This window comes from Pan paniscus, chromosome X (assembly GCF_029289425.2).
Source record: "Pan paniscus chromosome X, NHGRI_mPanPan1-v2.0_pri, whole genome shotgun sequence".
Lineage (NCBI taxonomy): Eukaryota > Metazoa > Chordata > Mammalia > Primates > Hominidae > Pan > Pan paniscus.
The window spans coordinates 111,597,712-111,614,212 of NC_073272.2; the positions used below are offsets into that span (position 1 = coordinate 111,597,712).

Here is a 16,501-nt window from a genome sequence, read left to right on the forward strand (position 1 = left end):
TCGAGGAAGGCAGAAGGATTTTCTTCCTTTCCCTGAGTTATGGTGGACATCATTGAATAACTTATGGGCTTTTTCCTAATTCTCCTTAGTCCTTCTATGACACAGGTCAGCAGATGTTTATGACTCCAGTCCCCATGATCTGAGTCGAGGTCCCAGTGGGGATCCATACTGGGGATGGCTTGCTGACCAGTAGGGAATTTGTCCCTTTCTTTGGTTATCATTCTATCATTTACTTGACTAAGATACCGGGTATCTCCAAACTCTCGGGCTGCAGCTAAATCCGCATTCTTTTCATTAAAGGCCAGGGTTTGATCTAACAATAGCATGACATCTCTCCATGTGAGGTCGAAGCTTTGCCCTAGACCATGTAGGACATCTATATACCTATCAGGATTGTCCGAAAACTTCCCCAGGTCTACCCTGATCTGCTTTAAATCAGAGAGAGAGAGAAGGGGACATGTACCCGGGTTGGGCCAAATTCCCCTCCCCCTACAGCTTGAAGGGGACATAACTGATAGACAGGAGGTTTTGTGGTCCTTTGGAGATTTCTTTGTTTGTTTCCTTCTGGGCAGGGGAGATTAGAGGAGGAGTATCATCAATAGGAAGGGGAGCTATCGGGATGCTAGGATATGGGGGTAAGCTGAGAGGTCCTCTTGTGGGATGTAAATTGCAAGCTTTGCATAGTTGTGGATTCTCCTTCAGTGAAAAGAAAGCTTGGACAGAAGGTAGTCAACTCCATTTGCCTTCCCTCTTACAGAAAAGGTCAAGCTGCAGGATAGTATTGTAATTTATACTTCCCTCAGGTGGCCATGTTTCCCCATCAGAGAGAGAATATTGGGGCCAGGCCATAGTGCAGAAAAAAATAAGCCGCTTCTTTTTCAGGGTTTTTGGGTCAAATTCGTCCCAATGGCTTAGGATGCATTTCAAGGGTGAGCCTGTTGATGCCTGAGTGTTTCCCATCTGAAAGACAAAACCGCCTGCGGTTCTGATTTGTTTTTCCCCCACCACCCAAGAACCCACAACAGTCTTTGGACCCTGCTCACAGGAATAGTTGCGCTCACTGACATAGCAGCAGAAACCCCTCTCTGCTTAGACCACAAAGAGGACTGAGGAAGGTCGGATTTAGTGGCCCTCACCAATGCATTCTCAAAAAACCTGCACCCTTGCCTTTCCTCTTAGACCACAAAGAGGACCAAGAAAAATCAGATTTAGTGGCCCTTACCGACATATTCTCAAAAACCTGTTAGAGTCCTAAGCATTTTTTCCTGCTAGTATTGGGACCTTACCCTTGTCCTATAAAGATGTTAGGCGTCAAAATGGAGGGGAGGGCCATACCCTGAGGGAAGGAAGGGATCTCCAGGGTTGGAAGAGTGACACCTTTTGTCCTCACTTCTCATCATATGAATAGGAAGGATATCATTTCTGAGGCTCACCATATCCTAGCTTTGGGAATAGCCTTTGTTAAGACTGCTACTTTGAGGAGGGATCCTAAAATTCCAGATAGTAACCCTGCCCCCACCCCCCCGACAGGGCTTTGGGCAAAAATTATGCCTTTCTGATTGGTAAGCCCGGGTGCCTAAGGAAGGGAACAGAGTTCTGAAATTTACAGTAGAAATCATTCTTATAGGAGAAACTAGAAAAGCACCAGAAACAGGCAGTGGTTTTTAGAAGCGGGACTAGCCTCGGAGAATAGAGGTGGGAGAAAGTTTGTCCGACAGGCATTAGGACCCAGGAGCCAAGGGTCAGGATAGATAGGATAGATGGGCGAGTCTCGCTTGGGCGAGTGACTTTGAGAGAGTTCCTCTCATGGCTGCAGGGTCAACCATCTTTTTGTCCAGACCCCGGAGCTGAATGGCTTTCCTCTCCGTTGACATTTGGCTCAGCCCAGAAGTACAGGAAAAGTGGAAGCTGGTTAGAGGCAAACCAGGCTCCCAACTTCGAAGAGTCAGGGGTTGTTAGAGAGCCCTTTCCCAGAAAGCCTGACATCCGTGTCTTTAGTCTGGCAGCTGCACTAGTTGCTTCTAACTGGCTGACAGATGCCCGGCCTTTAGCCCCCAAATTCTAAGGAAAAATAGGACAGAATAGCAAGCAAAAGTGTTCCAGTGGTACTCACCACTTGGCGATAGTCCCTTTGTGGTCGCCAAGATGTGTCTGGAGTTGGTTCCTTCTGGTGGGTTCTTGGTCTTGCTGACTTCAAGAGTGAAGCCATGGACCTTCGCAGTGAGTGTTACAGCTCTTAAAGGTGGCACGGACCCAAAGGGTGAGCAGCAGCAAGATTTATTGTGAAGAGAGAAAGAACAAAGCTTCCACAGCGTGGAAGGGGACCCAAGCAGGTTGCCACTACTGGCTGGGGTGACCAGCTTTTATTCCCTTATTTGTCCCTGCCCACATCCTACTGATTGGTCCATTTTACAGAGTGCTGATTGGTGCATTTTACAAACCTCTAGCTAGCCACAGAGTGCTGATTGGTGCGTTTTTACAAAGCACAGATTGGCGCATTTTACAGACCTCTAGCTAGCTACAGAGCACTGATTGGTGCATTTTATAATCCTAGCTACAGAGTGCTGATTGGCCCATTTTACAATTCTCTCGTAAGACAGAAAAGTTCTCCAAGTTGCCACCCTACCCAGAAGTCCAGCTGGCTTCACCTCACTAAGAGTCCAACAAAGTGGCAAAAATCAGCATATTGCCTGTAGAACAGCAGAAATCACTGAGGGTATATGATGGACCTGTTCAATTCATGCTAATATGAAATTAAAATACCTGGAAATAAAATTATAGAGGGCCTACATGAAGATAGATGTCACAAAGACCATATGTCACTAAAGGCCATACAAGGAGTTCTGGTTATACATTTAAACATAAAATGAAAACATAGATTGACTAAAAGAAACATAAGTAAATATTTTTGTAATCTCAGGATGGATAACTGTATCATACTTCTAAGTGTTACAAAAAGCATATGTTAAAAAGAAAAAACTAATAGATTTGACTACATAATCTTAAAAATCGTTATATGGTAAATACACTATTTACCATATAATCGTTATATGGTAAATACATTGTTTACCATATAATCGTTATATGGTAAATACAAAATTTCAAAAGATGAGGAAAATATTTTCAACATATATGTCAACTAATAGATTTGACTACATAATCTTAAAAATCGTTATATGGTAAATACACTATTTACCATATAATCATATGGTAAATACACTGTTTACCATATAATCATTATATGGTAAATACAAAATTTCAAAAGATGGGGAAAATATTTTCAACATATATGTCAAAAATGGTGTTAATACCCTTAACATATACTAAGCTCTTATAAATCAATAAAAAGCTAATTATTCTTATATGGAAATGGGTAAACAATAAGCAATTCACAAGAAAGAAAAGAAATGCAAATTACTAGAAATCATATGAGAAAAATGTTCAACCTTACTTGAAATCAGATAAATGTATTTTTTTAAAAAAAGACAACAGGCTAAAGAGAACAGCAGTATGTAGTATTGGCATGGGAATGGGGAAATGGGCACGTGTACAATTAGTGGGTAATAAAGTCATGCAAGCTTTGTGTAAGACATTTTGACTATGTCTTTAAAAAGTTTAAAAACATATTTATAGTCTTTAAAGGAATAATTCCACTTTCACTAATTTATCCCAAGGAAATAATTCTATAAATATGCAATGTGTAATGTACAGGTATATTAATCATAATTATAATATTGTTTCTAATAGTAAACATTTGGAAACAACCTAAATGTGCAGCAGTAGAGGACTGTCTAGGCAAATTATGGTATAACTTTAAAATAAGATATAATACAGTCATTAAAAATAATAATGTAGGGCTTATATTTATGGAAATGGAAATATGTACTTGACAGATTATTAATTGAGAGAACAGGTTCCAGAGCACTATTATATTAATTATCTTTTGCTTTCATAAGAAATCACACCAAAACTTAGCAGTTTAAAACAACAAACATTTATTACACAGCTTTTGAGGGTCAGTAATCTGGGAGTTGCTTAGCTGGGTAGTTCTGGCTCAGAGTCCTTCATCAGTTCGCAGACAAGATGTTGATCTGTAAGCAATATGTTGGGTTGATGTTGATTTCAAGGCTTGACTTGTGTTGAAGAAACCACTTCCAAACTCATTCACATGGTTGTTGGCAGGTTTCAGTTTCTCTCCAGCTATTGGCCAGAGTCTTCTTTTCCTTGCCACATGAGGCAAGTAATAGGCTACCTGATTGTCCTCATGACATGGCAGCTGACAACCCCTAGAGTTAGGAATCCAAAAGAGAGTAGAGACACAGTCAAAGAAGGAAGCCACAGTCTTCTATAATTTAATCTCCTAAGGATCATGACATTACTTCATTTATATGATATTTGTCACACAGATCAACCCTGTTACAATGTGGGAGGGAATTATACAAGGGTGTTAATACCAGGAGATGGGATCATGGGGAGTCACCTTGAAGGCTGGACGCTACAACTATGTGTGCTATGATATAATTTTGTAGAAAAATATGCACATATTTATGAGTATGAAGATGTAGAGGAAAAAGAGACATCAAAATGTCAAGAATGTTTGTGATGAGATTATAGATGTTTTAAAACTTAGTTTCTTTTTTATCAAGTTTTCCAATTTTTATGATGAAAATGGATTACTGATGTTTGATAAAACCAGCAACCATTTATTTTGTACTATTTTATTTTATTTTCCGAGATGGAGTCTCGCTCTGTCACCCAGACTGGAGTGCAGTTGTGCAATCTCAGCTCACTACAACCTCCGCCTCCCAGACTACAGGCATGTGCCACCACACCCAGCTAATTTTTTTTTTTTTTGTATTTTTAGTAGAGACAGGGTTTCGCCATGTTGACCAGACTGGTCTTGAACTCCCGGGCTCAAGTGATCCACCTGCCTCAGCCTCCCAAAGTGGTGGGATTACAGACCCATTTTATACTTTTTTTCTAAAGAAAAAGGAGCTGGGCGTGGAAATACAGTGTGTATAGACTATTCTTTCAAAAGGTCTGGTAGTCAAGGGAAGACAGAGAGGTAAAGTCTTTAGTTTTGGAAATAGTCATGGTTGATTACTGTGTTTTTTTAAAGGAAAAATGTGTTTGTAGGCTGAGGGGAAGGATCTGCAGGAGAGGTCAAGGTCAGAAACAGGAGAGAAAAGGGATCATTGATGGATTTGTGAGGGAGTATGCTTCAACGTAGAGGTGGAGACAGTTGTCACGATTGCAGTGAGCAATAATGAAAGGGTAGATATGTAAACCCATTGGCCTTACACATGAGAATGTGTACGCCTTGGACAGGACATACTAGCATTGGTCAACAATAGTTAGGCTTGAATCGGAATGGAAACACACATGCCTCTCAAATATGAGAGGAGGAAAAAATTGAGTGCCATTATTAGAAATGTTAGAGTATTAAAGCAGGAAAGTTGATGACGTTTACACTTAATGGTTCCCTTTTCTTCACTGATAAAGGAAGCAAAGCATTCTGTGGAGTCTAACTGTGATGGGTAAAAGACCTAGAGAGGGTTTTGCAAATTTAAAACATCTGTTGTTTGTAATGGAAAAGAGCACCAACCAGGGAAAGGATTGTAGAAAAAACTTGAGAGCCCAGATGATAATATTTGTGTCTCTCTCGTGTCATCTTTAAATTCAAAGAACATTACTAACTCTAATGTGTAATAATGTTCATCTGTTAATCATTAAAATGCTTGCTACCTTTCATGTTATTGGCAAGCCTCTGGGGTGGCTTTACGTCTTTTTGAAAATTATAATGAGTTAATGTAACATGTTTTCATAGCATTTCTCCTTACTACTTGCTAGGTTGGCTTTCTTGAATTATATTTATAGAAAGCCCATGATGTATCTAACTTTAATTTTACAATGAGAGTTATTAGTCCCTATTTGGAGCCAAACCAAAAGCAAAGTTGTGGTCTTCTTTTCCAAATGGCCACCAATATAGGATCTTTTCAAGGATACTTTATGTAGGCAACATGAAATAGTTTTAGGTGGAAAAGACTGCGTTACACAGATCAAGAGTTTGCACATAAGTACATAAAACTTAAGGTTTTGTTTGTTTGTTTGTTTTGTTTTTGAGACGGAGTCTGGCTCTGTCGCCCAGGCTGTAGTGCAGTGGCGCGATCTCAGCTCACTGCAAGCTCCGCCTCCCAGGTTCATGCCAATCTCCTGCCTCAGCCTCCCAAGTAGCTGGGACTACAGGCACCCGCCACCACGCCTGGCTAAGTTTTTGTATTTTTAGTAGAGACGGGGTTTCACTGTGTTAGCCAGGATAGTCTCAATCTCCTGACCTCGTGATCTGCCCGCCTTGGCCTCCCAAAGTTCTGGGATTAACAGGCGTGAGCCACCACGCCCGGCTGGGGTTTTTTTTTTTTTTTTTTTTTTTTTTTAGCACTTGGAAGATCATAAGCATTTAAGACAAGTCCTCAAGGTTAGTAGTTTCCATTTTTCTAGAAAAAAAAAAAACACGCCAAAACCTTATGTTACTGAAGAACACAAAAGACACTAAATACCTAAGTGTAGTGGCCGAAAAGTATGTTAAAAATTCTTTTCAGCAAATTGAAACATCACTCTTTTCCTGCCGCATAAAGACATGGAATTTGACATACAGTGAAAATTATGTATGTGCATTTCAGTCCCTCTGTAAAACTTACTGGCTGATGCCCAGGGCACTCTGAATGCTTACACTTAGTAAGTGCCTCTTTATTAAGCCAGAATGCTCTTGCTGCCACTAGTTGAGAGATATGAGTCAACATACAGTTATATAAACTGGGGCCTACCAGAGGGTGGAGGTTGGGAGGAGGGATAGGATCAGAAAAAAATAACTAATGGGTACTGGGCTTAATACATGGGTGATGAAATAATCTGTAAAACAAATCCCCATGACACAGGTTTACCTATATAACAAACCTGCACATGTACCCCTGAACTTAACATAAAAGTTAAAAAAGATAGTTGTATTTATTCCCAAAGTTAAGTCAATTGAACCTAATTTTGTAATTCTATACTTCAATTTTAGTATTATGAAAACCAATGAAACCATGACTATGAAAATGAAATTATTGTTTCTATAAAAACTAAGTTGACTGAAAAATTTAGGAATGAATAAAATAATGGGCTTATAATACAGCAGAAATTAATAAGATAATTTTATGAAGTACCTTATGCTGATACACTAACAACGAAAAGAACAAATTTCTAGAAAAGTATAAATTATGAAAGATAACTAAATAAATTTATTAACTATGATAACATTTAAGGAACTTATTCACTGGTTGAAAATCTCTCCATAGGTAAAACAGGAGATCAGAAGGTTTAATAATTGTACATAAAGTATTTTAGAGGACAGAAAAAGAGGCAACCCTTCTCAAATTATTTTATGAGGTTAGTATGTAACCATGATAACAAATCAGAGAATTACAATATATGTTAGAGGAATTATAGGTTAAACTCACCCATTAATATAGGTAAAATATTTTTTAAAATATTAACAAATTGATTTCAGTAACATCTTAAAAGATAGTTCATTAAGATCCAGATGGGCTTATTTCAGACATGCATGGTCTTATTTCAGAAATGCTAGGAAAAGAAACTTTAGGTTCCTTTGTGAGAATTCTTTATCTATGCAATTAATACATTAGAAAATCTATTAATATAATTCACCACATATTATCACAATAGATACAGTAAAAGCATTTAATAAAATTTAACATATATTCATAATAAAAATCAGCCCTTAGCAAGCTAGGCATAGAAGGAAATATTTTAAATTTGATTAAGGAGATTTTAAAAACCTAATACAAATATTATACTTAATGTTTGAATTCCAAATGCATCCGTTTGAGACAGGGATGCCACTAACTCCACTTCTATCCAATAGTTTATAGGAAGAAAGGAAATCAGTATATCAAAGAGATATCTGCACTCCCATGTGTTTTGCAGCACTGTTCATAATAGCCAAAGTATGGAATCAACCTAAGTGTCCATCAACAGATGAATGGATAAAGAAAATGTAGTACATATACATAATGGAGTAGTATTCAGCCATAAAAATAATGAGATTCTGTTATTTGCAACAACATGGATTGAACTGGAGGTCATTATGTTAAATGAAGTAAGCCAGGCACAGAAAGACAAATATCACATGTTTTCACTTGTCTGTGGGAGTTAAAAATTAAAACAATTGAACTCATGGAGATTGAAAGTAGAAAGATGGTTACCAGAGCCTGGGAAGGGGAGTGGGGAGGTGAGGGAAGGCGAGGGATGGTTAAGGGGTACAAAAAATAGTTAGAAAGAATAAATAAGACCTAGTATTTGATAGCATAAACAATTTTTTACTATAGGTGACTATAGTAAAAAATACCTGTACATTTTAAAATAATTAAGACTATAATTGGATTATATGAAACACAAAGGAAAAATGGTTGAGGTGAATAAATACCGTAAAAATATAGTTGATAGGATATGCAAGCCAGAAGAGTAAGACAAGGTAAAGAAACGGAAGGTATAACAAAGTTCAAAAGAAACAAAACTATTTTTTCTAAGATTGTATCCATTAGAGATTATATTAGATTATACCTGAGAAAATTAGTATATCTATCAATTTTATGTGTTTATATGCCTGTATATTGTATGACACCTTATTTTCTAGAAATAATGACTGTCAATTTATTATTTATTTTAAAATTTTTCAATATCTATTGTAATTTTAATTGGTAGAGGTAAAATTTTAACCTTTGTTAATTAGGAGAAACTTGCTTTCTATAAAGTCAGTATATTTTTCTTTCATAATAATAAAGTAAAAATATATAAATATACAAAGCACTAATAGCTCTGTGGAAGAATAACTTACAGCAGTTCAAGTTGCAATACACTGATTTTTAAAAACCCAATATATTCCCTTCTTTTTCAAACATTAGAGCCTGAGACCAAGAAAGGGTCATAATAAAATATTATCCAACCAAATCAGAACTAAACTCTTCTTTGCCAATAATGTTTTTGTAGCCTCTTAGCAGTTACCAAATGCTACTTACATACATTCAACATCTAACTTACTGGCATGATTTCAAATTTGTTTATAAAAATGAGAAACTTTGAAGATATGCAACTACAAGTTACACAAATTGCATTAAATTAAACACAAACACCGTGTGATCCTTATAGGACAAGTCAAGTCAGGTAGAAATGTTCTATAAAAATGTGTCACATTTCCTAGGCTTTCTTCTAGAGCTTTTGTGGTTTGGGGTTTCACATTTAAGTCTTTAATCCATCTTGAGTTAATTTTTGTATAAGGTGTAAGGAAGGGATCCAGTTTCAGTTTTCTGCATATGGCTAGCCAGTTTTCCCAGCACCATTTACTGAATAGGAGATCCTTTCCCCATTGCTTGTTTTTGTCAGGTTTGTCAAAGATCAAAGGTTGTAGATGTGTGGTGTTATTTCTGAGGTCTATGTTCTCTTCCATTGGACTATATGTCTGTTTTGGTACCAGTACCATGCTGTTTTGGTTACTGTAGCCTTGTAGTATAGCTTGAAGTCGGGTAGCATGATGCTCCAGCTTCAGGACATAGGCATGGACAAAGACTTTATGACGAAAGCACCAAAAGCTAGTGTAACAAAAGCCAAAATTGACAAATGGAATCTAATTAAACTAAACAGCTTCTCACAGCAAAAGAAACTATCATCAGAGTGAACAGGCAATGTACACAATGGGAGAAAAATTTTCAAGTCTACCCATCTGACAAAGGTCTAATATCCAGAATTAACAAGGACCTTAAACAAATTTACAAGAAAAAAAAACCTCATAAAAAAGTGGGCAAAGGATATGAACAGACACTTCTCAAAAGAAGACATACATATGAAGAAAGCTCAAAATCATTGACCATTAGAGATATGGAAATCAAAACCACAATCAGATACCATCTCATGCCAGTCAGAAAGAATGGTGATTATTAAAAGTCAAGAAACAATAGATGCTGGCGAGGCTGTGGAGAAATAGGAACACTTTTACACTGTTGGTGGGAATATAAATTAGTCCAACCATTGTGGAAGACAGTATGGCAATTCCTCAAGGATCTAGAACCAGAAATACCATTTAACCTAGCAATCTCATTACTGGGTATATGCCCAAAGTAATATAAATCATTTTACTATAAAGATGCATGCACACGTATGTTTATTGCAGCACTATTACAATAGCACAGTCATGGAACCAACCCAAACGCCCATCAGTGATAGACTGGATAAAAAAAAAAATGTGGTACATATACACCATGGAATATTATGCAACCATAAAATGGAATGAGATCATGTCCTTTGCAGGGACATTTTGGAAGAAGCTGGAAGCCATCATTCTCAGCAAAATAAGACAGGAACAGAAAACCAATCATCTCATGTTCTCACTCATAAGTGGGAGTTGAACAATGAGAACACATGGACACAGGGAGGGGAACAACTCACACCGGGCCGGTTGTAGGGGGGAGGGGATTTGAGGGGAGGGAACTTAGAGGACGGGTCAATAGGCACAGCAAACCACCATGGCACACCTATACCTATGTAACAAACCTGCACGTTCTGCGCACGTATCCTGGAACTTAAAGAAACAAAAATAAGTGTCACATTGAAGCGTCAGTATTTTCTGTCAATTATCTGCCCTTGATGTATTTTCTTGGAATATGTAATCTATTAAGAGTTCAGTTTTGTCTTGTTTTGTTTTGTTTAGAGACAGTCTTGCTGTCTTACCCAGGCTGGAGTGCAGTGGTGCGATCTCAGCTCACTGAAACCTCCAACTTCCAGGTTCAAGCAATTCTCCTGCCTCAGCCTCCCAAGTAGCAGGGACTACAGGTGCATGCCACCACACCTGGCTAATTTTTTTTTTTTTTTTTTTTTTTAGTAGAGACGGGGTTTCACCATATTGGTCAGGCTGGTCTCGAACTCCTGATCTCACGTGATATGCCCACCTTGGCCTCCCAAAGTACTGGGATTACAGGCATGAGACTTAAGATTTCTTAATCCAAAATATCTGACTGAATTTAGTTAAATCTAGAAAACAATTGCAAGGGTTTCCCTTATAGTCTGACATCACAGAAAGTGGATTAAGAAATCTTTCTTTACTTGAAGATGTACTGTTCTGCTTCCGTTATCAGCTCTCAAAGGAAAAAGAAAAAAGTACCAATTAAAACCTTACCTCACACACACAATTCCACACAAGTTAAACAAAAACCACCACTCTCCCCACAAAACTGCAGCACCAAAGTGTCAATCATTCTTGGAAAATAGAACATGCCCCTTGGATTATCTGATTTGTTAGTTGTTCAAACTTTAAGGACAGAAATGTCCTATGTCCTTATGGGGAAGAGAGAAGACATGTTAATAATGACTACAGAGCCATTGAGAAAGTCCATTATCAATTGCACAATTAACTTAGACCCCTGCCCGCCCATGGAGGTGGTCACAACTTCATTTAAATTCCTCAGTAATTGAACATTTACGTCTTTGGGATAAAGGAGATAGGGAAAAATAGAGCTACCAGTAGGGTGAATTTATTTAAACCAACCCCCCATTTAAAGAATTAAAAACTGTGTATAAAATACTGTTTAAAATCATAAAGGCAACCAAGGGATGACTAGATATCAATACTCTACAAGGCCAACATCTACGATAACACTGGAACAGAGAGCTATAAGCTGAGCTCCAAAGCCACTTTTGTCCTTAAGAGATTTGTCAAACTGGGGGTCTGGAGCTTTTGTTTTTCACAGCTTCATGGTGACAGGTGAGAGAGAAGTTACACAGGGCCGGCGGCCTAAGGTGGGGAGTTTAGTAGGATACTATCCCTATTAAAGTGAATCATAAGAGGCTAGGCCCTTGAGTAAGGGTGATCATCCCATCCCAGCAATTCCACCCCCGCAGAAGACTGCATGAAAAGTTGCCTTAACCTTGAACAAAATATGGGGATAAGATGACTAGTCCCTAAGAAGTTGTTAACACAAGCTGGTCCTCACACATATTTGCAATTGAAATTATCACCTGGTTGGACAAAACTCGTCAAGAAATGAATGTAGAAAAAAAATTGAAGAAAAGAATGTAATTTAAAGTAGTACCTTAAAGGTACCTAAGTGCTTTGCAAGGCAAACACAAATACTCTCTGGAGGAAAGTACCTTCATCCTAACTCCCAAAGAATATCCACAAATGAAAACACAACATACTGAATTTATGGGATGAAGAAAAGCAGTGCTCAGAGGAATATTTGTAGCTGTAAAAACCCGCATTATAAAAGATAGATCTCAAATCAATAACCTAACTTTGCACAGCAAGGATATAGAGAAAGAAGAGCAAACTAAATCCAAGCTAGCAGAAGGAAAGAAATAATAAAAGTTAAAGATAAAACAAATAGAGAATAGAAAAACAATGGAATCAATGAAGCCAAAATTGGTTAATGGAAAAGATCAACAAAACTGACAAGCATTTAAGTAGGCTGACTAAAATAAAAAGACAGATGAAAAGAACTAAAACTAGAAATAAAAGTGAAGACAATACTACTAACCTTAAAAGAATAAATGAATTATAAGACAATACTGTGAACAATTATACCCCAACAAATTAGATAACCTAGATGAAATGGACAAATTCCTAGAAACACACAAACTACCAATTCTGACTCAAAAAGAAATAGAAATTCTGAATAGACCTATAAAAAGTTTTTTTAAAACCCATAAAAAGACTGAAGCAGTAATCAAAAACATCCCAAAAAAGAAAAGTCCAGGAACAGATGGCTTCACTGGTGAATTCTACAAAACATTTAAAGAAAAATTAACACCAATCCTTGTTAAACTTCCAAAAAATAGAGGAGGAGCGAACACTTTTAATTTATTTTATGATACCAGCATTACCCTTATACCAAAGCCAAATATATCATAAGAAAATAAAACTACAGACCAATATCCTTTATGAACATAGGTGCAAAAATCCTCAGCCAAATAATATCAAACTAAATCTAACAGTATATTAAAAGGGTTATACACCATGGTGAAGTGGGGTTTATTCCAGAAATGCAAGAGTGAGTGGTTCATTCTAAGAAAATCAGTCAATGTAATACACCAAATTAATAGAATGAAGGGTATAAAAATCACATGATCATCTGAACTGATGCAGGAAAAGCACTTGTCAAAATTCAACAACCATTCATGATTACAAAAAAAAAAATGCCCAGAAAGCTGGCAATAGAGGGGAATTTTCTCAACATCATAAAGGGTATTCATGAAAACCCACAGTTCATCACATGTTTAATGGAGAAAGACTGAAAGCTTTCTTCTTATGATCAGTAACGGGGGTGTTTGCTGTCACCACTGCTATTTAACATTGTAGTGGAAGTTCTAACCAGAGCCATTAGGTAAGATGAAGAAATAAAAGGCATCCAAATTGGAAAGGATGGAGTAAAACTCTGTTTACATATGACATGATTGTATATATAGAAAATCTCAAAGGAATAGCCCCATAAAAATTGCTAGAGCTAATAAACTAATTCTACAAAGTTTCAGAGCACAAAACCAATACAGAAAAATTCGTGTTTCTGTATACCCACACTAAGCAATATGAAGAGTAATTTAAGAAAATAATTCCATTTATAACATCATCAAAAATAGTAAAATACAAAGGAATAAATGTTTAACCAAGGAAGGAAAAGACTTGTACAATGAAAACTACAAAACATTGCTTAGGAAATTAAAGAATACCTAAATAAATGGAAAGATATTCCATGGATTAGAAGATTTAATATCATTAAAGTGACAATATAAACTGAAATAGTCTACAAATTCAATGTAATATATATCAAAATTCCATTGCCCTTTTTTGTAGAAATGGAAAAGCTGACCTACAAATTCTTAAGGATTTACAAGGGGCCTTAATTATCCTAAATATCCCTTAAAAAGAAGAAAAAAGGTGGGAAGACTCATATTTCCAAATTTAAAATCTTATTAAAAAGCTAGAGGAATCAAAACAGTGTGGTACTGGCATAAGGACATATCCGTAGACTAGTGTAATAGAATTGAGACTCCAGAAATAAACCTGTACATTTAGAGCCGATTGATTTGACAAGGGTGCCAAGGCCATCAATAAGGAGAGAACATTCTCTTCAACAAGCAATGCTGGCGTGACTGGATATCCACGTTTAAAAGAATGAACTTGGGGCCCGGCGCGGTGGCTCACGCCTCTAATCCTGGCACTTTGGGAGGCTGAGGCAGGCGGATTATCTGAGGAGTTCGAGACCAGCCTGGCCAACATGGTGAAACCCTGTCACTACTAAAAATACAAAAAGTAGCCAGGCGCAGTGGCACGCGCCTGTAGTCCCAGCTACTTGGGAGACTGAGGCAGGAGAATCGCTTGAACCCGGAAGTGGAGGTTGCAGTGAGCAGAGGTTTTGTCACTGCACTCCAGCCTGGGAGACAGAGTGAGATTCTGTCTCACAAAAAAAAAAAAAGAAAAAGAACTTGGAAGTTGGGTCCCTACCTTCTATTATGTACAAAAATTAACCCAAATTAAGTCTAATCCTAATATAAGAGATAAACTATAAAACTCTTAGAATAAAACTTTGGCTATGACACCAAAAGCTTAGGCAATAAACAAATAAATAAATTAGACTTCATCAAAATTAGTCTTCTGTCTTCTGTGCATCAAAGGACATTATCAACAAATGTAAAAGCCTACTCAATAGGAGAAATTTATAAATCATATGTCTGATAAGGATCTAATGTCAACAATGTATAAAGAACACTTAGAACTCAACAACAAAAGGGCAAACAATCCACTTAAATGTAGGCAAAAGAATTTAATAGACGTTTACCCAAAGAAGATATAAAAAGGGCCAAGAAGGAAATAAAAAGATATTCAACATCATTAGTTATTAGGGAACTACACATCAATACCACAATGAGATACCACTTTACACTTTACACCCATAAGGATGACTATAATTTTTTTAACGGAAAATAAGGGTTGGCAAGGATGATGAAGAAATTAGAACCCTTTTGCATTGCTGATGGGAATGTAATGTGTTTCATACATTTTTTAATACAGTTGGCAGCTCTTCAAAAAGTAAAATGTAGAATTACCTGATGATCCAGCAATTTTACTCGTAGGTATATACCTAACAGAATTGAAAACATTTATCCACACAAAAACTTTTAAATGAAATGAATGTTCATAGCAACATTATGCATAACATCCAACATCTATTTCTGATAAAAATTCTCATCATAATGGGACCAAAGGACATTCTAATAACCCGATAAAATGTATTAGCAAAAAACAAACAAACAAAAACACACCAACTACAGCTAACATTTTAGTTAAAGGTGAAAGCCTCAATGTGTTTGCTTTGAAATCATGAACAATGCAAGGATATAATTTTTCACCACTTATTTCACCAGTAGACTTGCAGTTGTATCCATTATTGTATAGCAAGAAAGAGGCATCCAGATGGGAAATAAAGAACTAAAACTGAAACTGTCTTTATTTTTCAGACTATATGATCTTCTATGTAGAAAATTTGATGGAATATACCAAAAAAGCTACTAAAAGTAATAAGTGAATTTAGCAAGGGTACAGGATAGAAGATCAACATACAAAATCAGTTATATTTATATTTACCAACAACGATCCAAAATTAAAATGGAAAAAATATCATTAACAGTAGCATAAAAATGTTAAATTCTTGGGGATTATTCTGACAACAGATATATAAGACCCATTAAATGAAAATGAAAAACCGTTGTTGGGAAAAATTAAATAAGTAGAGAGATATATTGCTTTTATGAATCAGAAGGAAGACTCAATATTACTAAGATGCCAATTATTTCCACACTTATCTACAGATTTAACACAATCCAAACAAAAATGCTAGGTTTTTTTTTTTTTTTTTGAAATTGACAAGCTGATTCTCAAATTTACATGGAAATGTAAAGGGCCTAGATTAGCCAAAACAACTTCAGAAAATTACAGAGTTGGAGGAAAAATCTGCACTAGTTGATTTTTCTTTTCTTTTCTTTTTTTTTTTTTTTGAGACGGAGTCGATTTTTCGAATCTTATAATGCTACAGTAATCAAGACAGTATGCCATTAGTGTAGATAGACAATTAGATCAGTTTTTGCCAGCATCCATGCAACTGTGGTAGGCCAACTTGCCAGCTTGCGAGGTGGGTAAAAAATCTCAGACCCTTTACTTTTCCTGACACAAGAGCCTTCAAAGTTATTTGTAATGATGTATTTCTTACAGTAGGTTGGTAGGTTGTGAATGCATGCATGCTCATTTAATATTTACTCTTTAGATACATTTATATTATTTTTATGTATGACATAGTTAATAATACAAAAAATACTAAGTAAAATGATTTAGAAATACTCAGTAAATTAATGTTACTAAAAATATTTCTGTCAAACTAAATGGGAGTATGACAACTATAAA

General features: G+C 36.5%; 1 long non-coding RNA gene across 1 annotated transcript in view; it reads right to left on the reverse strand.

The window, feature by feature from the left end:
- Window positions 1-3,978: 3,978 nt before the first annotated feature.
- LOC129395362 (uncharacterized) overlaps window positions 3,979-16,501 on the reverse strand; it is a 165,082-nt gene continuing 152,559 nt past the window's right edge. The window contains exon 2 of the long non-coding RNA XR_008622819.1: window positions 3,979-4,286. This is a non-coding gene — a long non-coding RNA (uncharacterized LOC129395362). The remainder of the gene's footprint in view (window positions 4,287-16,501) is intronic.